Raw genomic sequence first — 23,718 nt, 5'->3', positions numbered from 1 at the left:
TAGTTTCTTCTGACCACACCTTTAAAGCACACATTCTGTGGAGAACATCAGAAAGGGATTTTATAGGCCAGCAGCTGATTAACAGGGCTGAGCAACACTCTGTAAAGATTCCCATTCAGGTGGAGGTGATCACTATCCTCTGAGTCAGGATCAAAAATTTTGGATGTTCCCATGTCTTGTAGCAAGCTCATCTATATATGCTCGGTCAGAATTTTCTTTTCTCTCCTGCGGCAATGGTACTGGTAGGTGTAACAGGGTCAGCTCTCTTTGACCTTTCTCCTTACTGCTCCCCACCCCTGATAAACCAGCAGGACAACTTAATCTGTCCTTATATATTTTCTATAGTGCCACTGGTGCTTTTGCTGATGCCCTACGTAGATTACATCTGCTCACCAGGCATCAGGTAGCCATATAGGAAGAGTAGCATACAATTTATGTAACTAATAAAATTTCAAGTTCTAGCATTTGAAACTGCAGCTTTGATTGGTACCCATAAAACTGAAGGCATTTTCTTCTTGCAGCATCGGTGCCGTTCTCCCACCGTTGGCTCTACATATTCTGTAAGCAAACAGAAGATGATGTATCTTAGTGAATAGACCCCTGCTATCCTAGCAAAGTTTTCTCATTATGTATTTTTTTTCTTTAATGCTAGTTAACAGGTCAGGCAATTGGATTTACTGCAGCCCATGCCACTATGGATGAGCAGACGCCTGCTTAGTGTAAACCACCACAGTGCTGAACTTTGAAGCTGGCTTTATTTAAAGAGCTGACTCCTGATTCTCAGAAAAGCTTTCCCACTAAGCAGAAAATGAAGTGAGGATGGCATTGTAGTGAGCCTGAAGAAGCCCATTTCTTTGATGTTTCCCATTGTTCAATACCTGTCTGTCAGGCAAGTTGAGGGTATGAATAAACTTCACAGACTAATTCTCAAGACTTTATTAGTCTCCTCCCAATCAATCTTTTCTCTAGAATGCTGGTCTTTCTTTTGGCTGTTGTTCTCAGCCAGGGGAGCGGGAGAATTATGTCCACTACATTTTTTTTTTAAATGCTGAGTGAGTTTAATCCCAGAAAAAGCCAGACAAACCTGCAGACTTAAATTCTGATGATACAGCAGCAAGCTGCCCCACCACTGAGTTCTTCCTATAGAAACCACCTGTGGGGTATGGAAATGTGGCCCCAAGCCTATTCAATCCTTGCTCTGCCAGCGAGTGTGCTTGCTGTAGACACCTCTTCAAGTTCTGGTTGGGCACTTCTCCTCTAGGAACAAGACCTAGATTTTCTTAACCCAGTTATACAAGGGTTTCTGTTTGCCTGAGTGAAGGTTAGAAAATACGCATTATAATCAGGAAAAATCTCTTTTTACTGAAGGCTGTTTCTAATATTGTCTGTGTCAACAACACACGGGAAACACTTTGCCACATTTTAGAAGCAGGGACAGACTTTAGAGTTGGTTTATTCTGAGGGGTGCACTAAATCAGTGCCTGCAGACTACTCAACCACTCAAACCAATTCTTATTTGAGATAGATGGGTTGGAATTGGGTTGCTGGCTACCCAGAATCTCTTGGGATTGCCTAGAGTTTTATGGGATAACATGTCTTGTAAGGTTTCAGAGTAGCAGCCGTGTTAGTCTGTATCCGCAAAAAGAACAGGAGTACTTGTGGCACCTTAGAGACTAACCAATTTATTTGAGCATAAACTTTTGTGGGCTACAGCCCACTTCATTGGATGCATAGAATGGAACATATAGTAAGAAGATAGATAGATAGATATACACACATACAGAGAACATGAAAAGGTGGAATAAGAGGCTAATTAATTAAGATGAGCTATTATCAGCAGGAGAAAAAAACTTTTGTAGTGATAGTCAAGATGGCCCATTTAGACAGTTGACAAGAAGATGTGAGGATACTTAACGTGTCCATGGCAGAGCGGCATTGCTGGCACATATCATATTGGTAGATATGCAGGTGAATGAGCCCCTGATGGCGTGGCTAATGTGATTAGGTCCTATGATGATGTCACTTGAATAAATATATGGACAGAGTTGGCATCGGGTTTTGTTGCAAGGATAGTTTCCTGGTCTGTCTTGCTTACAGACAGCCCCCCAACCTGAAGCAAATATTCTCCAGCAACCACACACCACACAACAAAAACACTAAACCAGGAACCTCCACATCTACCAATGCAATATATGCCATCATGTGCCAGCAATGCCCCTCTGCCACGTACATTGGCCAAACCGGAGAGTCTCTATGCAAAAGAATAAATGGACACAAATCTGACATCAGGAATCATAACATTCAAAAACTGGTAGGAGAACACTTCAACCTCTCTGGCCACTCAGTAACAGATTTAAAGGTGGCAACTTTGCAACAGAAAAGTTTCAAAAACAGACTCCAACAAGAAACTGCTGAGCTTGAATTATGATGCAAACTAGATACTTGGGTTTGAATAGAGACTGGGAGTGGCTGGGTCATTACACATATTGAATCTATTTCCCCCTGTTAAGTATCCTCCCACCTTCTTGTCAACTGTCTAAATGGCCCATCTTGATTATCACTACAAAGATTATTTCTCCTGCTGATAATAGCTCCTCTTAATTAATTAGCCTCTTATTCCACCTTTTCATGTTCTCTGTATGTGTGTATATCTATCTATCTATCTATCTATCTTCTTACTATATGTTCCATTCTATGCATCCGATGGAAGTGGGCTGTAGCCCACGAAAGCTCACGCTCAAATAAATTTGTTAGTCTCTAAGGTGCCGCAAGTACTCCTGTTCTTTTCATGTCTTGTAAGTATAGCTTGTGATGGCAATAGAACAACTCCCTGTTTTGCATTGCAAGGTCATGGCTTTGTGTCATGTACAACATCATCATGACCGGGCAAGATCAAGAGATTACTACTTTACGTTCTTCAGGATGTGAATTGCAAAAGTGCAAATGCTGGTTGCCATTAGTACCTGTTTTTAAGCACTCCGAATCTAAACGTTGAATAGTGCTTGGTTTTAGGAAGCCTTCACTCCTGCTAGACTAGGGCCCTGTATTTCTGTTAGCCTGGCCAAAGAGATCTCTCTGGTTTGGGCATAGGATCTCTCTGATGAGCTGTTTGTCAGGCTGCAATCTGAGCCTTTTACAACTCTGTCAAAAATAACTAAAGGCTAATTCTTTCTCCTCTGCTGTCATTAAGACAGCCTTCTGTACCCTCTAATCATGAATGTCCTAGTTCACTCATCTCCTAGCTTTTTGTTCCGCTTGCAAATTTTACATAGCTGAAGTTGGAGGAGGAGGAGACAGGAGGAAAGAAGCACTTTACACTTCAGAGAAGTACCTATTTCTCTTTTAGAGTACATGTTGCTCTCTCATTACATGAGATGTAGAAGCTATATCTTAACCACTTGTAGCCATTAAAGATCCCATGGGACTTTTTAAAAGAGCAAGGGCAATTTAAATTCCTCCGACCTAAATTTCTCTCATATCTTCAGTTGGATTTAAATTATGTTCAGCCCTACTCTCTGTCCTCAACGTCTTGTGAAACATTGTTAATCATCTGTTGTCTTCTATCCCAGGGGTGGCTGCGCTGCAGTCCTTGGGATCATGGTGTTCTCTCTTTAGGTGCCAATCTGGTGGAGCATTTGAAGGGTTTGCATCTCTCCATATTGTTCTGGGGGATTGAAGAGTTCATAAAATTTGACTACATTACCCTTTTTTTCCTCCTGTAGCTTATACCCACCATGTGTTGCTTTCCAGCACAAGAGAAATTCAGAGAGTAAAAATATAAAATGTTCTAAAGAGAGTTAATAATATTGAGTTAAACTTTTGAACTTATCCTATGCAAGTGGGTTCAGAATTTAGGCAGAACAAATTTATCTGTTCCCTGATAAAGTATGTGCACTTCACATACTTTATATTGATGGACAGATGCCAAACTTCTTGTAATTTTTGTTAATGAGCATTTTATAACACTACAAATGGACACAACCCTTCACAAATCAAAGTAAGATGTGGTGAAGATTTCCCTTCTTCCTCTCCTCTTCCAAGATCTCCTTTATTCCATTGCCTTGCTGCTTGAGAATAGAGAAAAGCTGGACAGAACTACACTTTTCCTCTGGAATATGATGGGTGGGGGGACTTGGGCTCAGAATTTACTTAGAACTCTCCAGGTTATATCCACCTGTACTAAGGAGAGGAATATTGTGGAAAGCAGAGACGCTGTCTTGTAGTGAGTAAACCTGTGTAATCCATGTAGCCTTTTACAGATGAAGATAGGGGCTGCTGTGTGAACAATGAGGTGTTCTAGTAAAAGGCTGGTACTATGTATTATCCTACTTCACATGATAGTTTATCTACTGGCAGGCAGGTTTCAGAGTAACAGCCGTGTTAGTCTGTATCCGCAAAAAGAAAAGGAGGACTTGTGGCACCTTAGAGACTAACCAATTTATTTAAGCATAAGCTTTCGTGAGCTACAGCTCACTTCAGTGGGTTTTGATAACACAAGGGTGCATGTGCTACAGGTGTGAGGAGATGGATGAGTAAAGCATGCTGTGTACAAAAACTGTTTGTCATTCTTTGTTATCTAAGAGCTCAATTATGGCCAATCTGATTCAGATGCACGAGTCTGAGAGGGATAGGGACAAAGGGGCCATCCCTTCTCCCTCCTTCCCCAGTGCACCCATTAGCTATCAATCTGTGCTCTGGCAGAGCAAAAGAGGAGCCCAGGCCGCACTGGCCCAAAGGGGGCATGCACAAGGGGGTGCACAGATATGTCACCATGCTCCTCCCATAAATTTACCTCTACTGTGTGCTTCTCAGACCTGGAGAAGCTAAGCAAGCAGTCTACACCTATCTAACAGGTGTCATTGGCTGTCAGTGAGAATGCTTCACTCCAGTGCCCCCGAAGATGTTGTGATTGCACCTGGCTTCTGCAAGCATGCGAACTCCCAAGGAACCTGCATAGTGGTGCACCTGATCCCCTCTCCAGCACTGTAGCGTCTTGATTTGGCCATAAGTATCCTGTTCCCTATCCATAACTCCCCTGTGGTCTAATGCCACATGCTCTATATATGGAATAGCTTTTAGCTATCAGTTCTAATGTGTTCTGCTAATGCTAGAGAGAACGATCTCTAGAAACCTTGAGCTAATAAATGCCACAGATCATAAGTTCTGCAAACTTAAATGATGCCATGTGTGTGCATGTGTGTATGCTTTGTAGAGCTCATTGAGGCTTAAATAAACTCCAGTCTTCTGACTTTGTGTACAGTACGGTAGCATATTCTATGTAGCATTGCATAAGAAATTGTAGTGATCACCATTTCAAAGTTAACGTTTTATACCTTTAGGAAACAGCTATTCTACACAGTGTGGTAATGGTGTTTTTTAAAGGCAAACACTTATATTTCATAATATATTAAATGCCAATTTATAATGCTATAAAAAGATATCTTGTTTTTAGGCACAAGTAGAAGGGGGCAGAGTTAAGGTTGCATTATCAGCTGCGACACTGGCATTTCTGACTCTTGGATGCTCAATTTCTAAACCTTAAAGAGCATTCACTCCAAACTTATGCATGGGATATACACAACAGTATAAAATATAGTATAGATGTGAGCTGATTTCAAAAAAGGTAATTCTTATTTTACAAATCTGCTGGAGTTTTCAAAGAGGTTTCTCAGAAAGTGGACAGGTGTGAAATTGTGTATATAATCTACTTAGATTTCCCAGGAGCAGTTCACACAGTGTCACACAGGAGACTAATACACAAAGCTGCTAGCAAAGCAGAGAAGGGGCTGTTTTCAAATGGAGAAAGCAACCAGTTATGTGATCGAGGGCAGATTTGAACAGGGAAAGGTTATGGGTCAGGGAGAAAGGGGATGAAGATTGGAGAACCACGGGGATTGGTATTGGAGATCGATATTTTTTTTTTCACTCTGTATGTAAATGACTTTGAAGAAAGGACCACTAACGTTATCCAAGTTTTTGGATAATACAAAATGGATTGGATGGGGGAAGAACCAGCAAATAACGTGGAGAAAGGGAGCAGATACAAAGGAGTCTGGCTGGATAAAATGACCCAGGAAAAACAAGAATAAATTTGAGATTTGAGTCATAGTATATGTTAACCTAACACATTTTGCAGATTAAAGAGCAGGAGAAGGATTTTGAGGAGTCATAAAAGCTAGAGCCATGAAAGGACTAGCATGATGCATTGTATGACTGTGGTCAAAGGGGCACTGAGCAAGCAAAGCACAGAACACAATTTAAAAGGCAATACTGTAACACTTAAAAAGGGATTTTTTTTTTAAAGATCATGTTTTAACTACTGTTCCTAATATTTAGAACCATTCTATAGAAAACCATCAAGGGCAGTGGTCCAAAGAAGAGTATCATGAATCATAACTGGTCTGGAAGGGTTAAGCTATGGTGAAAGGGCTACAAGGGTTAACTTGAGAGGGTCTTGGAGGGTTGTCTAACAAGAAGGTGGAGAAGAGAAAAGCGGTGGAAAAATTCAGGACTGTACTTGGCTTTTGGAACATTAAAAGTTATAGGGGAATCTGATGGAAGTTTTGCAATGTACTGAAGTGCATAATGAGGGTAGAAATAGATACGCTCTTTCCATTAATATTAAACCCTGAGACGACACAGCATAGACTTGCGGATTTTTAAGAGCAGGTTGGACAAACACCTCTCAAGGATGGTCTAGATAATACTTAGTCCTGCCTTGAGTGCAGGGGACTGGACTCGGTGACCTCTCGAGGTCCCTTCCAGTTCTATGATACTATGATAGAGAAACAGCAGGCAAAAAAAGCGTTTAAACCACACTCTGCCCCCTTCCTCTCCATGCTGAGGGCAGGATGTTCTTCCACCAGGAGAAGCAGAGAATATTCCTCAAGAAAGTTATTCCTTCCACCAGTATTTCAGAGTGCTGTTTCTGATACACAGAGCGGCACCCAACCTGAGCACTGCCCCCAGGTACCCAGTAAGGTAAGGTTTCCTCACTCAGGCAGCTAACAGGATAGAATGGCAAGTCCTTTGTGGGCCCAGCTGACAGTTGGTGATTCGCATTCAGTTTGATGAAGGTCTGAGCCTTCTTGTGACCCATGATATTTTTGCACTGCATGGAGGTGGGGGACAGATGAGGCTAATTTCCCGTCACATATGTGACTGTGAACTTGTCTACATAAATCTGCCTCATCGTAAAATCCAGTCATGGTTTATTGCAAAAGAAGGAACTGCATCAAAACCGACCCAAAGCCCACTGGCAGTCGGAGGCAACTTCATTGGTGAGCACAGCTCACGAAGATGTTGTAAAATGAGAGTTATTTAAAATGACCTGTAAAGGGGAATGGTGGGTTTGCCTTTTTTTGCTGATGCTTGGTATACAGAGGGAGCCTGGAAAAGATGTTTTCTGCTTGATTTTTGAAATTAGAAATTTAGATCTTGTTCTCCTTGTATCTCTGGATGAGTGGAGAAGCAACACTTTAATAATCTGTCATTCTGTGTTTGTACAGCACCTAGCGCAATGGAGTCCTGATCCATGACTTGGGCTCCTAGGTGCTACCGTAACACAAAAGAAGAATACATCCCAAGAGAGGGAAAGAACAGCTTGTTTGCACAGGCTTGTCTACACTATTTTAGTACTGATTTAACTATATTGATTGAAAACTTTCCAGGAATCTCCAAAAATAGGCTATACCGATAAAAGCACCTTTACCTGCATCCACACTAAGGGATTGCACCCGTTTAGCTGTATTGGTTTCTAACGCAGCATGGTTAAATTGGTAGAAAAACTGTGAGTTGACCAGCCCTTAGAAGAGAAGGGATATATAGTCAAGGTAACCAGGTCAGCTACCTCCGGAGCACCTCCTTAAAGCCTGAGGTGGCTCTGTAGTAACCCTGCTTCGGTTTCCCTGGTCCATAGGACACCTTCTGCACTCCACATCACAGACCAAGATATTCAAAACAAGGTTTCCCTACTGGAGTCCAGTGTATTAAGTCCTGCCAACAAGACGGTATAAATGGAATTCAAAACAAAACAAAAAGTCTTCAGCCCAATCTCCGGCTGCCACAACCCATCCTCCCTGCGGGTCTGTCTTCCTGCTCACCCAGCAGTGATTGCCAGGAGTTTAGCCTTCTCACCCTGGAGAGGAACCAAGACCCTCTCTGCCTTCTCTATAGGCTACCTCCCTAGCCTTTGCACTGGCCTCGTTTTTTATATATCCTAGGCCTGATTGAGTTCCATGACCCACTGGTCACATGACCTTCTCCATTTTCATCACTTGGGAAGGTGAGCTGATCTTGTCACAGGTGGGGATAAGGCTCATCTCTCCTTGAGGGGGTCAGCCAACCTGTGACAGTCGGACTGTTTGCAACTTTGACTTTTGTTAACAACTATTTAATTCTAACCTCTAAGAAACACTTGGGAGAAAGGAAGGTTATGTTAAGGGATCTTTGTCCCTGCCTTTTCAATTCAAGGATGAGATACGTCCCAATCTATATCTGAGACCCCCAGGAAGCCCAGGGAAAGTAGGGAAAGTCTAATTTAGCACTCCTAACATTTCTAAGGAGAAAAAAAACAGAAATTCAGTATTTTATTTATTATAAAGAAGAGAAAAGGGGCACAAAGCCTCTTTTAAAAATTCTTTTCAGATTACCTTTTAATTCAATTGCAGGGTAATGGGGGAGAAAAGTTAAAATGTTAAAACTATCATTTCTCCCAACTGAGATTGCTCTGGGGGAAAAAAGCATATTGCACTGATATTGATCAAGAAAACTGAGTAGATAAGTATTATCTTCTTTGAAGTTAGAACAGATCTTGTCAAGTAATTAAGACCCAACATTTATTTGTGGGGTATTTTGTAATATCTTTACAAAATCAAATATGATTAGAAATGTTTTCATAAATGTAAAAGGATAAATCTATGAACATATATATTTAATGTATATTGCATTGCCCTGCCCTGTTGCTAACACACAGAAGAGTTAACAACATCATGCTAGGACACAAGACTAGGAATATGAAATTGTATATAAACAAAAATGAAAACAACCAGTCTAGTTTCATTTTCCAAGCTGAATAAAATGCAAAAATATCCATAAAGGCAAGTTGGCAGGGCCTGATGATACTCATCCTAGGATATGTAAGGAACTAGATGAAACAATCTTGGAACTATTAGTAATTTTTTTCCAGAACTCATGGAGGATGGGTGAGGTTCCAGAGGACTGGAGAAGGGCAAACATAGTAACTATCTTTAAAAATGGGAACAAAGAGGATGCAGGGAATTTTAGACCAGTCTGCCTAACTTTCTTCCCTGGAAAGGTACAGCAACAAATTATTAAACAATCAATTTGTAAGCACCTCAGTGATGATAGATTTATAAGATATAGCCAGCATGGATTTGTCAAGAACCAATCATGCCAAACCAACCTAATTCCCTTATCTTGATATTTAATAATACTTTTGACACAGTCCCACATAACATTTTCATCAGCCAACCAGGGAAATGTGATCTAGATAAAATTACTATAAGGTGTGTGCACAACTGGTTGCAACTCTGACATCATCATCAAAAAGGCTGACAAAGGAGGTGCTGTAGTCATCATGAATAGGTCGGAATATGAACAAGAGGCTGCTAGACCACTCTCTGACACCACATTCTACAGGCCATTACCCTCTGACCCCACTGAGGATTACCAGAAGAAACTACACCATCTGCTCAAGAAACTCCCTAAAGAAGCACAGGAACAAATCTACCCTTTACACCCCTACCAGGGGTATTCTACCTGCTACCCAAAATCCATAAACCTGCGAATCCCTGGACGCCCCATCATCTCAGGCAATGGCACCCTGACAGCAGGATTATCTGGCTATGTAGACTCCCTCCTCAGGCCCTACGCTACCAGCACTCCCAGCTATCTTCGAGACGCCACTGACTTCCTGAGGAAATTACAATCCTTTGGTGATCTTCCAGAAAACACCATCCTGGCCACTATGGATGTAGAAGGTCTCTACACCAACATTCCACACAAAGATGGACTACAAGCCGTCAGGACCAGCATCCCTGATACCATCACGGCAAACCTGGTGGCTGACCTTTGTGACTTTGTCCTCACCCACAACTATTTCAGATTTGGGGACAATTTATACCTTCAAGTCAGCGGGACTGCTATGGGTACCCGCATGGCCCCTCAGTATGCCAACATTTTTATGGCTGACTTAGAACAATGCTTCCTCAGCTCTTGTCCCCTTATACCCCTACTCTACTTGTGCTACATTGATGGTATCATCTGGACCCATGGGAAGGAGGCCCTTGAGGAATTCCACCAAGATTTCAACGATTTCCACCCTACCATAAACCTCAGTCTGGACCAGTCCACACAAGAGGTCCACTTCCTGGACACTACAGCGCTAATAAGCGATGCTCACATAAACACCACCCTATACCGGAAACCTACTGACCACTATACTTACCTACATGCCTCCAGCTTTCATCCAGACCACATCACATGATCCATTGTCTACAGCCAAGCTCTAAGATACAACCGCATTTGCTCCAATCACTCAGACAGAGACAAACACCTACAGAATTTCTATCAAGCGTTCTTAAAACTGCAATACCTACCTGGTGAAGTGAAGAAACAGACTGACAGAGCCAGAAGGGTACCGAGAAGTCAAGACAGGCCCAACAAAGAAAATAACAGAACGCCACTAGCCATCACCTACAGCCCCCAACTAAAACCTCTCCAACGCATCATCAAGGATCTACAATCTATCCTGAAGGATGATCCCTCACTCTCACAGACCTTTGGAGGCAGGCCAGTCCTCGCTTACAGACAGTCCCCCAACCTGAAGCAAATACTCTCCAACAACTACACACCACACAACAAAAACACCAACCCAGGAATCAAACCCTGGTACAAACCCCGGTGCCAACTCTGTCCACATATCTATTCAAGGGACACCATCTTAGGACTTGACCACATCAGCCACACCATCAAGGGCTCATTCACCTGCAAATCTACCAATGTGATATGTGCCAGCAATGCCCCTCTGCCATGTACACTGGCCAAACCAGACAGTCTCTATGCAAAAGAATAAATGGACACAAATCTGACATCAGGAATTATAACATTCAAACACCAGTAGGAGAACACTTCAGTCTCTCTGGTCACTCAATAACAGACCTAAAAGTGGCAATTCTTCAACAAAAAAAACTTCAAAAAGAGACTCCAACTTGAAGCTACAGAACTGGAATTAATTTGCAAACTGGATACCATCAGATTAGGCCTGAATAGAGACTGGGAGTGGTTGGGTAATTACAAAACATAAACTTAATTTCCCCAATACTAATTTCTCCCCACTGTTACTCACACCTTCTTGTCAATTGTCTGTAATGGGCCACTCTCTTACCACTTTAATAGTTATTTTTCCTCCCTTGGTATCCTGCTGTTAATTGATGTATCTCGTTAGACTGACCTCACACTTGGTAAAGCAATCCCCATCCTTTCATGTATTTATACCTGCTCCTGTATTTTCACTCCATGCATCTGATGAAGTGGGTTCTAACCCACAAAAGCTTATGCCCAAATTAATTTGTTAGTCTCTAAGGTGCCACAACGACTCCTCATTATTTTTGTACCTAAAGAGTAGTAATCAGTGGTTTGCAGTCAAACTGGGAGAGCATATCAAGTACGGTTCCATAGTGGTTAGTCCTGGGTCCGCTTCTAGTCAATATTTTCATTGGTGACTTGGATAATGGAGTGGAGAGTATCCTTATACAATTTGCAGATGACACCAAGCTGGGAGGGGTTTCAAGCATGTTGGAGAACAGGATTAGAATTCAAAATGACTTGACAGATTGAAGAATTGGTCTGAATACAACAAGATAAAATTCAATAAAGATACTTGCAAAATACTTCACTTAGGAAGGAAAAAATCAAATGCACAGCTACAAAATGGGGAATAACTGGCTAGGTGGTAGTACTGCTGAAAAGGATCTGGGGGTTATAGTGGATCACAGATTGCAGATGAATCAACAGTGTGATGCAGTTACAAAAAAAGGCTAATATAATTCTGGGATGTATTAACAAGAGTGTTGTATGTAAGACACAGGAGGTAGTTGTCCTGCTCTACTCAGCACTGATGGAGCCTCAACTGGAGTATTGTCCAGTTCTGGGCACCACACTTTAGTAAAGATGTGGATAAATTGGAGAGAGTCCAGAGGAGAGCAACAAAACTGATTTAAAAAAAAAGTTTTTAAAAACCTGACCTATGAGAAAAGGTTAAAAAAAACTGGGCATGTTTAGTCTTGAGAAAAGAAGGCTGATTGGGGTCCTGATAACAGTCTTCAAATACATTAAGGGCTGAAGATCAATTGTTCTCCATGTCCACTGAAGTTAGGACAAGAAGTGATGGGCTTAATCTGGAGCAAGGGAGATTTAGATTAGCTATTAGGAAGAATTTTCTAACGCTAAAGGTAATTATTCGCTGGAATGGGCTTCCAAGGGAGGTTGTAGAATACCCATTATTGGAGGTTTTTAGGAACAAGTTGCAAAAGCACCTGTCCGAGATGCTCTAGGTTTCCTTGGTCCTGTCTCAGCACAGGGAGCTGGACTTGATGACATCTCGAGATGCCTTCCAGCCCTACATTTCTATGATTCTGTAATTTGTGTCAAGTGTAGTAAGTCCCTGATGCTGCAGGCACTTGCTTATCTGAGTTAGTCGATGGAAATAAGGGACGTAGGACACAATGTAATACTCATGAATAAAATCACTTAGATGTTCAAGCATGGAACCTACGTTTTTTAAATGTATTTCAACTGTAATCGTCTAAGATTTTGTTAGCAACACAGATAGGGAATTTTTATAAAAATCTCGAATTTTTGTCTCTAACACTGAGAGTCATTCACTCATAACATCATAATAGTAAAATCTGTGAAGGATGTGGGGCCCAGATTACCATCTTTACACAGTCTGGCTGGGCATTGGGCTCTGGGGAAGAAAATATTGAGAAATGTTCAGAGGACAAAAAAGAAGTGTGTTATAGGATAATAGTGAGCCTTTACTTCAGACTGTATGCAGCCTCTAGATCTAAAATGTCTAAGTCTTTCTACCACAAGAATAACACTCACAACACTAGGACCCCCATCGACTCCTAAACCCCTACCTACCAACCAATCAAGAACCATCCACTTATTTCACAGAGGCCAGCAAATAACTTCCTAATGGTCAAGCCTTTCAACAACAATCTGGTTGGGCTGAATTCGAAGCAGCGACCTATAGGGGTAGCGCTGCTTATCTCATATTAATCCCAAATCACCCCACTCAGAGAGTGAGACATTTTAAAGAGCCTAGATCTTTCTAATCTCTTATAAAAACACTTTGAGAAAAGCTGGTGCCTACATTAAAGCTGAATGTTTCCAGTAGATCTTTTGGGGTTTTCACTGTACCTAATTACTGTCTAATCTATGCCCATGAGCACACAGTTTTAAATTGGACATGGCAGACTCTCACTCTGCAGATGCATAAATTCATTATTATTTGGAAAGAGAGAGAAACTCCATTCTCTACTACACCGTGGTTTTAATTTAAAATAACCACTATTTAGAAGAATAAAATGAAATACTGAGGGAGATGCTTATATATAATAATCCATGTCTCTTATTTGCCTAACTGAATTTGTATGAATTTATATGTCAAAAGAATAATTGAACAGTTTTTGTAGATCAAGATGTCAGGCTTCCAATTTCACATTCAGGGAGCTGCCCAATGAGTGAACTGTATGGTAGTGTATGGTTGATTCATATAATGTATAATATGAGTAGGTTTGGAAGGATTAGATTTTTTTATTGGTAAATGATAGTAACCATCAATTTCATCGTATACACACGAACGAATGAAAAAATATTTCCGTGGGTGATAATCGGAATTTACAGAGAGGCAAAGTAAGAAAAATGCTACTTGACAACTTAGTAGAGTTTGATTTAAGGGTATTTACTTTGTATGTTTTGACATGTATTTTAACGGTTATAAAGCTTTAACTTTTTGAATCTCAACATCTACTGTCATTAAATAATTATTTTTGATCCTTCCATAATTTCCTGCAACTGTGAAAATTTAAATTGATAAAAATAGAAAATACAGTAAAATCTCAGAGTTATGCGTACCAGAGTTATGAACTGACCAGTCAACCACACGCCTCATTTAGAACCAGAAGTACACAATCAGGCAGCAGCAGAGACCAAAAAAAAATAAATAAATAAAAGCTAATGCAGTACAATACTGTGTTTAACGTAAACTACTAAAAAAAAATAAAGGGAAAGCAGCATTTTTCTTATGCATAATAAAGTTTCAAAGCTGAATTAAGTCAATGTTCACTTGTAATTTTGAAAGAACAACCCTAACGTTTTGTTCAGTTACAAACATTTCAGAGTTATGAACAACCTCCATTCCCAAGGTGTTTGTAACTCTGAGGTTCTACTGTAATGCTTAAAAAGAAACATTGATTTTATCCTCAAAATTAAAGAAAAAAGAAAAATCCAATTCTGCCAAGTCTGAATATAAAGATTCGTTGTGCTTTAATAATACTGACTTTAGCACTTTTAGCATAAATAATCATAATAAGAATACTTAGCGGTGTTATCCAGAGATCTCCTAATGCTTCACAAAGGTATGCATCATTATCCCCATTTTACAGACTGGCAACATGAGGCACGGGGAGATGGACGGACTTCCCCAAGGTCACACAGTGATTGAGAATGGAAAAAGAACCCCTCTCTCCTGATCCATTGTCTTATCACCTGGGTTACGCTGCCTCCCTCACTTTCATCCTTGGCTCTCAAAGGACTTTACTTGCACAAATACTTATTAATACTAACACCACCTATGTTAATTTCCCCATCTATTTAATGGGACTGATGGGGAATTAGAGTGTTGTTTTCATGGCATGTACACAGAGAAGTTAAATAAAAACATAACATACTCTTGTGGGAAGGTTGCAGGGTAACACTACTTTATTTCTTAGAATTAAAAACCCAAAAACAGAGAGAGAAAAAAGCAAGCTGCTCCCTAAAACTGAGAGACACAACTCAGTCCTCCCTACTTTAGACTGGCTCTCTGCAGAACTGACTTTAAACACGCACTGCCCTACAGAGCACCGTAGCCTATAAGCAGGATCAGGAAACTCTTCAAAACTTAAGTGTGATATCTTGTAATTTTAGCATAATTTCAGTACCTCACACAGAGAGGCTGTTATATGCCATGGATTAGAAAGCAAGTGTGTAGTAGACCTAGGGGCTCTGACAACCATTTCCCTGCTCTTACCATTTTCATCTCCATTTAATGCCATTGGTTTTAAACAAGAGCTTTCCTTTTGTGTTTGCAGAGCATGGGATATAAAACTATTGTTGTTTTAAAATGCACTATGTTAACCTGAGCAATTCCACTGGGGTTTTAGCTTCTATAGAGAAGAGTGTTTTGTTTTGTCTCTGGTTCAATGAGATTTTTCTCAGTGTCAATTTTAATTCACTTCATCCGAACATGTGAGGAACTCTCTGTGGGAGGGGAACTTTTTACTTCTGCTCTATTCCATTCTTTTGTTTAACAGTTTAAAATGCTTAGTGGTGCCGCATTCTCCCTTGGTGTCAGCTAGTGCATCTAATAGGAATGGTAACACATCGCTTGGGTGTTCTTTAATAATGTGCTGGGTGATTTGGTTTGTTTAGGAGAAGAGAGGTGGGGAAAGAGTCATAGTCTCCTTCCCTTTTACTTATGACTACCTGGAACAATCTTGCAGTGGCCTGGATGACCTAGTAAGTCTTCTCCAGTGCTCACCTCACCTCCATAATACTTGTTTCTCATGATTACACTCAAAGGTCTCACATTATGGCAAACCTCAACCTGGGGACAGAGCGCTAGGCAGCACTTCCTTCAGTACTCACCAGCACCACTGAGCACAGGACAGAGGTGAAGTTGCCTGAAAGATTGTTCTTCCCTCATAGGGTATGTCTACACTGCACACTTAGCCTGGGCTCGGACTCAGGTTTGAGCCCAAGCCTCCTTTCAATCCACACACAAATCAGTCTGACTTGGGTCAGCATGTACTCTGGACCTGGGTTCTAGGACCCTACTAGGGAGGAGGGTCAGAGCCCAGCTCCTGCTATGACTCAGGTCCAAGCCCTGTTGTTTTGAGTGTGGATGCAGCTCAAGAGACAGACCCGAGTCAGCAGGGTGATCTGGCCAAATTCTGTTTTTAGAAACTATATTCTGCCTACCTGAATATCCTTTGTTGTTTCACTTGGGTACAGTATTTTTCTTCACTTCCTATCCTAAATTGTTGTTTAGCATTGCCGTGTGGTGCTAACATGGTTGCCTGTTCTTCATTGCTTGTTAGTTTGTAGTTTGGGATCTTCTGAGTTGACAGGTGCTGTATAAAAGTAGGAAATTATTATAAGTTTGATGCTGCAATCTAAATAAAAGTAGTTTGAAAAAATCTTATAACCAAAGGTCAGCATAACTTGCAGGTTTGCACGTGCGCAGTGCAAGTAGCCTTCAGAAATTTCATCATGACAAGATAAGTGCAGTAATTATGTTTAAATGAGTGCAGGAGAAAATTTCTCTGTAAACTGCATTAGCTGGAGAGACTTTGGTCCAAGAGGATTTAATTGAATTAATGTTACTTACTTTTAAATGCTCCACCCAGTATTTTACCAGTTCTCCGTACCACTAAGAATAATAACAATATTTAGTTCTTAAAAACCCAGTTCATCAACACACTGAAACACATGCAGAGTCCCAATGGCTTCAGCAAATGTTGAAACCTCAGCACATGTTTAAATGCTTTGCTGAACTGGGGCCACACTGCACTTTATTCACCTGTAGTTCCCAAAACCTCTTACACAGCTGCACCGGCACAGGAGCCAGCAAACAGAGCTGTAACCAGGGGAGTTTGAGTGGGAGTTCGCAAGGGGAGTGTGGGGGAAAGACTACAGCCAGGCAAAGGAACAGACAGGCTAGTGAAGTGAGTGTGTGGTGTTCTGGTAGTGTTTTTGTGCTCGCTGAGGGTTTGTTTTGCTGTGGGCAGCGGCGTATTAACGGCTAGGCCTGCAAATTTGCAGGGGTGGCAAATTTATAATAGCAGCCAGAGGCTGCTTCCCCCGGCGCCGGTTCGTGCCAGCCCTGCCCCAACTCCACCCATTCCCCGCCCCCTCCCTGCCCCTATTGGTCCCCTTCCCCAAATCCCCGCCCCGGCCCTGCCTCCTCTCCTGAGCGTGCCGCGTTCCTCCCTCTTCCCTCTCCTTCGTGAAGCTGTTTCGCGCACAAGCACTGGCAGGGAACGGGGAGAAGCAGGACCCGGCGGTGCGCTCAGGGGAGGAGGCAGAGCAGAGGTGAGCTGGGGGGGCCGCAAATTATTTCAGGGCCTAGGCGTGGCAAAATCTTTAATCCGCCACTCGTTGTGGGGGGGTGTTTTGGTTTGATTTGTGTTTCCCAGATTTACAGGACTTAGGTGAGAAGGCTATGACAGACACAGAGGCAGCAGTGGTAGTGACCCAAGTAGTGGAAGACACAATGAAGATGACTGGATGTAGAAGCTATGGCATGTACATGATCCTGGAGGGGGTACCTGGAAAGAATTTCATCTGCATGAAGTGCTGCTTGATAGAGTGGATGGAAAAGAAGATCCTAGGATTGGAGATGCAGGTGGAGACTCTGGTTGAGTTTAGAAGAGGGTTCGAGTGGATGATGGAGCAAAGACATGAGGAGGCTGAAGGGAAAAGCTCAGACTTGCAGATGGAAGCAGGACTGAAGAACTCTGAGGGGATACTGCTCGGTGAGGAAAGTGGACAGTGGAAGCATGTGACTAAGAGAACCAGGCAGAGGAAAAGACTGGGCAGTGAAGGAGAAATAGAGCTCAGGAACAGGTTTGCGGAGTTGGAAAATGAAGAAGAGGCACAGCAGGTGGTCAGTGAAGATGAGAGGGCAAGGAAAAAGAGAAGAGCAGCTAGTCCTGTTGGAAGAGGGCAAGAGTCAATGGAGATAACACCAAATGTGAGCCCCAGGAGGATACGGGATGGGTTGCAGAGGATTCCAAGAGACAATAGGAATCGAGAGGACTTGCGGCCAGATGGAACAGGGGATAGACTAGAGAATCGCACCATCACGAGAGAAAGGCAGGGCTACGTGATTGAGGACTCATTGCTGAGAAGAACAGACAGGCCTTTAACAAGAGCTGATTCAGAGAACAGAAGGGTGTGCTGTCTGCTGGGTGCTAAGATACAGGATGTGGACCTGAGGCTGAAGAGGATCCTAACAGGAGCAGGAAAGAATCCATTGATTATCCTTCATGTGGGAACAAATGATATGGCTAGACTCTCACTGGAACGTATCAGGGGAGACTATGCCAGGCAGGGGAAGACGCTAAAGGAAATTGAGGCTCAGGTGATCTTCAGTGGGATTCTTCCTGTTCCTAGAGAAGGGCAACAAAGGTCTGACAAGATTATGACGCTCAATAGGTGGCTCAGGCAGTGGTGCTATAAGGAGGGCTTTGGGATGTATGGCCACTGGGAGGCATTCATGGACAGAGGACAGTTCTCTCAGGATGGACTACACCTGAGTAAGGAGGGAAATAGACTTCTAGGATGGAGGATGGCACAACTGATCAAGAGAGCTTTAAACTAGGAATTCAGGGGAGATGGTTGGGAGATGTCCAGGTAATCTCCACACCAGTTATTCTCTTTGAGAGGGAAGAAAACGAAGTAAGAAAGGATACAGCCATGGATAGGAGAATGGATATAAGGCAAAAGGGTAGTGTACATACCAATCTAATAGGTAATATTGGCGGTAGAATGTCTGTGCCCAATTGGGTAAAGAATGTGAGCAAAGCCAAATGGCAAAAATTAAGATGTTTGTACACTAATGCGAGGACCCTAGGTAACAAAATGGAGGAACTAGAGCTACTGGTGCAGGAAGTGAAACCAGATATTATAGGGATAACAGAAACATGGTGGAATAGTAGTCATGACTGGAGTACGGGTATTGAAGGGTATGTGCTGTTTAGGAAAGACAGAAATAAAGGCAAAGGTGGTGGAGTAGCATTGTATATCAATGATGAGGTAGACTGTAAAGAAATAAGAAGAGATGGAATGGATAAGACAGTCTGTCTGGGCAAAAATCACATTGGGGAAGAAAGCTACTAGAGCCTGCCCTGGGATAGTGCTTGGGGTGTGCTATAGACCACCAGGATCCGACGTGGATATGGATAGAGACCTCTTTGATGTTTTTAAAGAAGTAAATACTAATGGAAATTGTGTGATCATGGGAGACTTTAACTTCCCAGATATAGACTGGAGGACAAGTGCTAGTAATAATGATAGGGCTCAGATTTTCCTGGATACGATAGCTGATGGATTCCAAATAGTTGCTGAACTGACAAGAGAGGACGCCATTTTAGATTTGGTTTTGGTGAGCAGTGAGGACCTCATAGAAAAAATGATTGTAGGGGACAACCTTGGTTCGAGTGATCATGAGCTAATTCAGTTCAAGAGCTGTGACTAGGGTTTTTGATTTCAAAAAGGCTAACTTTAAAAAATTAAGGAAATTAGTTAGGGATGTGGATTGGACTGAAAAACATATGGATATAAAGGCAGAGGAGGTCTGGAATTACTTCAAGTCAAAGTTGCAGAAACTATCAGAAGCCTGCATCCCAAGAAAGGGGAAAAAATTCATAGGTAGGAGTTGTAAACCAAGCTGGATGAGGAAGCATCTCAGAGACGTGATTAAGAAAAAGCCGAAAGCCTACAAGGAGTGGAAGATGGGAGGGATTAGCAAGGAAAGCTACCTTACTGAGGTCAGAACATGTAGGGATAAAGTGAGGAAGGCCAAAAGCCATGTAGAGTTGGACCTTGCAAAGGGAATTAAAAGCAATAGTAAAAGGTTCTATAGCCATATAAATAAGAAGAAAACAAAGAAAGAAGAAGTGGGACCGCTTAACACTGAGGATGGAGTGGAGGTTAAGGATAATCTAGGCATGGCCCAATATCTAAACAAATACTTTGCCTCAGTCTTTAACAAGGCTAATGAGGAGCTTAAGGATAATGGTAGGGTTACAAATGGGAATGACGATATGGAGGTAGATATTACCACATCCAAGCTAGAAGCCAAACTCGAACAGTTTAATGGGATTAAATCTGGGGGCCCAGATAATCTTCATCCAAGAATATTAAAGGAACTGGCACATGAAATTGCAAACCCATTAGCAAGAATTTTTAATCAATCTGTAAACTCAGGGGTTGTACCGTATGACTGGAGAATTTCTTAAAAATAGGAACTATATTAGCAAGGTAAAAAACGTGATCCGGGTAACTACAGTCCTGTTAGTTTGACATCTGTAGTATGCAAGGTCTTGGAAAAAATTTTGAAGGAGAAAGTAGTTAAGGACATTGAGGTCAATGGTAATTGGGACAAAATACAACATGGCTTTACAAAAGGTAGATCGTGCCAAACCAACCTGATCTCCTTCTTTGAGAAGGTAACAGATTTTTTTAGACAAAGGGAATGCAGTGGATCTAATTTACCTCGATTTCAGTAAGGCATTTGATATGGTTCCACATGGAGAATTATTCACTAAATTGGAAAAGATGGGGGTCAATATGAAAATTGAAAGGTGGATAAGGAACTGGTTAAAGGGAAGACTACAGCGGGTCACACTGAAAGGTGAACTATCAGGCTGGAAGGAGGTTACTAGTGGAGTTCCTCAGGGATCGGTTTTGGAACCAATCTTATTTTAATCTTTTTATTACTGACCTTGGCACAAAAGCGGGACTGTGCTAATAAAGTTTGTGGGATGACACAAAGCTGGGAGGTATTGCCAATACAGAGAAGGACTGGGATATCATTCAGGAAGATCTGGATGACCTTGTAAACTGGAATAATAGTAATAGGATGAAATTTAATAGTGAAAAGTGCAAGGTCATGCATTTAGGGATTAATAACAAGAATTTCTGTTATAAACTGAGGACGCATTACTTGGAAGTAACAGAGGAGGAGAAGGACCTCGGAGTATTGGTTGATCACAGGATGACTATGAGCCGCCAATGTGATGTGGCCGTGAAAAAAGCTAATGCGGTCTTGGGATGCATCAGGCGAGGTATTTCCAGTAGAGATAAGGAGGTGTTAGTACCGTTATACAAGGCACTGGTGAGACCTCATCTGGAATATTGTGTGCAGTTCTGGTCTCCCATGTTTAAGAAGGATGAATTGAAACTGGAACAGGTACAGAGAAGGGCTACTAGGATGATCCGAGGAATGGAAAACCTGCCTTATGAAAGGAGACTCAAAGAGCTTGGCTTGTTTAGCCCAACTAAAAGAAGGCTGAGAGGAGATATGATTGCTATCTATAAATATATCAGAGGGATAAATACCATGGAGGGAGAAGAATTATTTAAGCTCACTACCAATGTGGACACAAGAACAAATGGATATAAACTGGCCATCAGGAAGTTTAGACTTGAAGGTTTCTGACCATCAGAGGAGTGAAGTTCTGGAACAGCCTTCCAAGGGAAGCAGTGGGGGCAAAAGACATATCTGGCTTCAAGACTAAGCTTGATAAGTTTATGGAGGGAGATGATGATATGATGGGATAGCCTAATTTTGGCAATTAATTGATCTTCGACTACTAGTGGTAGATATGCCCAATGGCCTGTGGTGGGATGTGAGATGGGGTGGGATCTGAGTTACTACAGAGAATTCTTTCCTGGGTGTCTGGCTGGTGAGTCTTGCCCACATGCTCAAGGTTTAGCTGATCGCCATATTTAGGGTCGGGAAGGAATTTTCCCCCAGGGCAAATTGGCAGAGGCCCTGGGGGTTTTTCACCTTCCTCTGCAGCGTGGGGCACGGGTCACTTGCTGGAGGATTCTCTGCACCTTGAAGTCTTTAAACCACAATTTGAGGACTTCAATAGCTCAGACGTAAGTTAGGGGTTTGTTACAGGAGTTGGCGGGTGAGATTCCGTGGCCTGCATTGTGCAGGAGGTCAGACTAGATGATCATAATGGTCCCTTCTGACGTTAAAGTCTGTGATTCTATGAACTCAACAGTACTGCTGGCAACGTTGTATGGCAGCAAAATATGGACGCTGATGAAGATAGAGGAGCAACAACTGTCTATCACAGAGAGGGTGACGGAAAGAAGAATTCTGGGGATTTCAATCTGTGATCGCGTCCCCAATGAAGTGAACAGACAGCAGAGAGGAGTGCAGGACGTCATTGTTGAAAGCAGGTACAGCAAAATGCAATGGGCTGGGCATATAGTTAGGCTCACTGAAAATGGACGGACTACAGCTCTCGCCAAGTGGTACCCATGGGAACTGAAATGACCACACCGCCGACCTCCAAAGAGATGGGAAGATTTTATTGTGAAAAGGCATGGCCACACATGGAGAAGGAAGGCGAGGATAAGAGAAGAATGGAAGATGTGTTGTGATCGGCACAATCTATATGAGGGCTAAAGGACCGATCAATCAAGGCTCTCCAAGCACTTGTCAAAGGAGAGTAAATACTCTTTTGGCAGCATGGGCACTAAAAGAACTGATTTAGGGCCTGATCAAACTGCCAGTGAATGCAATGGGGGTTTTCCTGATTTCACAGACAGTTGGGTCAGACATGCCGCAGTTTGTAGTCCGCAGTTTGTAGTCCACAGTTTGTAATTCCCACCACTGCTACTGATGCACACTGGATCTTGGGCTACATAAGCCAGGGGCGCTGGCATAGGCAGGGTGGTGGGGGAAGGGGCCATGGCCCTTCCACTTTTTGAAAGAGGATGGGCCTGATCTGTCCACTTTTTGCCCAAGGCCCTGTCCTCCGCCCAGGCCGGAAGTGGAGCTCAGCCTGGGGAACCGTGGCCCCTCCACCTGCCTTGTGGGGGGGGGGGAGGACCCAAAAGCAGCCCCTGGCCTGCGTCCCTGCCTCCTGCCCCTTTCTCCTGCCCTGCGGCTCCCCACAGCAGCCCAGGCAGCTCTTACCATGGCCCAGCTCCAGCTCTTCCGTCCCGCCAGAAGGCAGAGCCAGGTCTGGGTAAGAGCTGCGCGGGTTGCTGTGGGGAGCTGTGGACCCTCCACCTGCCCTGGGCAGCCACAGAGGGGGCAGGGCCTCGTGCCCCGCCCCCCCCCACCCCTGTTAGGCAGAATTCATCGCCTCTGGCATAAGCCTAACATGAACAATATCTAATAGTATTAACAGATTCCCATGAATATCTTAAAGCTCTTAACAGAGGCCAGCAACTAGTACTCTTTAATGAAATTATCACTGCATGATTCTCACCTTTGCATGATTCTAAAATCCTGGGTTCAGATAGGTAGGCAGAAAAGTGTAATCTGGCATGATACTCATGGAAGCAAAAATACAGGTAAGTAATGTTACCATGTCCCCATTATATAAATGTGAATTCTGAGATGCCCAGGGGTTAAAAAATACCTGTCTCAAGGATACGCAGCAAGTCCCTGGCAAAGCCACCTACAGAACCCAGTTCTCCTGACTTCCAGTCCACTTCTCTAACCACTAGGTAAAGACCATGATTTAATTCCCTTTAAAATATTTTTCCCAAGAAAATCAATGTGCCAAAAAGACTAGATTTGTTTTAGAGGAGTAGTTTGATACCATTTAATTTTTCTTTTGTATGTTCTGTTGTATCATTTTAAAAAACATTTTTAAAAAACAATTGTGTGTTGCA

At 42.4% G+C, this 23,718-nt stretch overlaps 1 protein-coding gene across 1 annotated transcript in view; it reads left to right on the top strand.

Annotated features, from left to right (window-relative positions):
* CELF2 (CUGBP Elav-like family member 2) overlaps positions 1–23,718 on the top strand; it is a 317,343-nt gene that overhangs the window by 157,969 nt on the left and 135,656 nt on the right.

This window comes from Chelonia mydas, chromosome 1 (genome assembly GCF_015237465.2).
Source record: "Chelonia mydas isolate rCheMyd1 chromosome 1, rCheMyd1.pri.v2, whole genome shotgun sequence".
In the NCBI taxonomy this organism is placed as follows: Eukaryota; Metazoa; Chordata; order Testudines; family Cheloniidae; genus Chelonia; species Chelonia mydas.
Note: the sequence above shows the minus strand (reverse complement) of the source record. Positions and strands in the feature narration are given on the sequence as shown.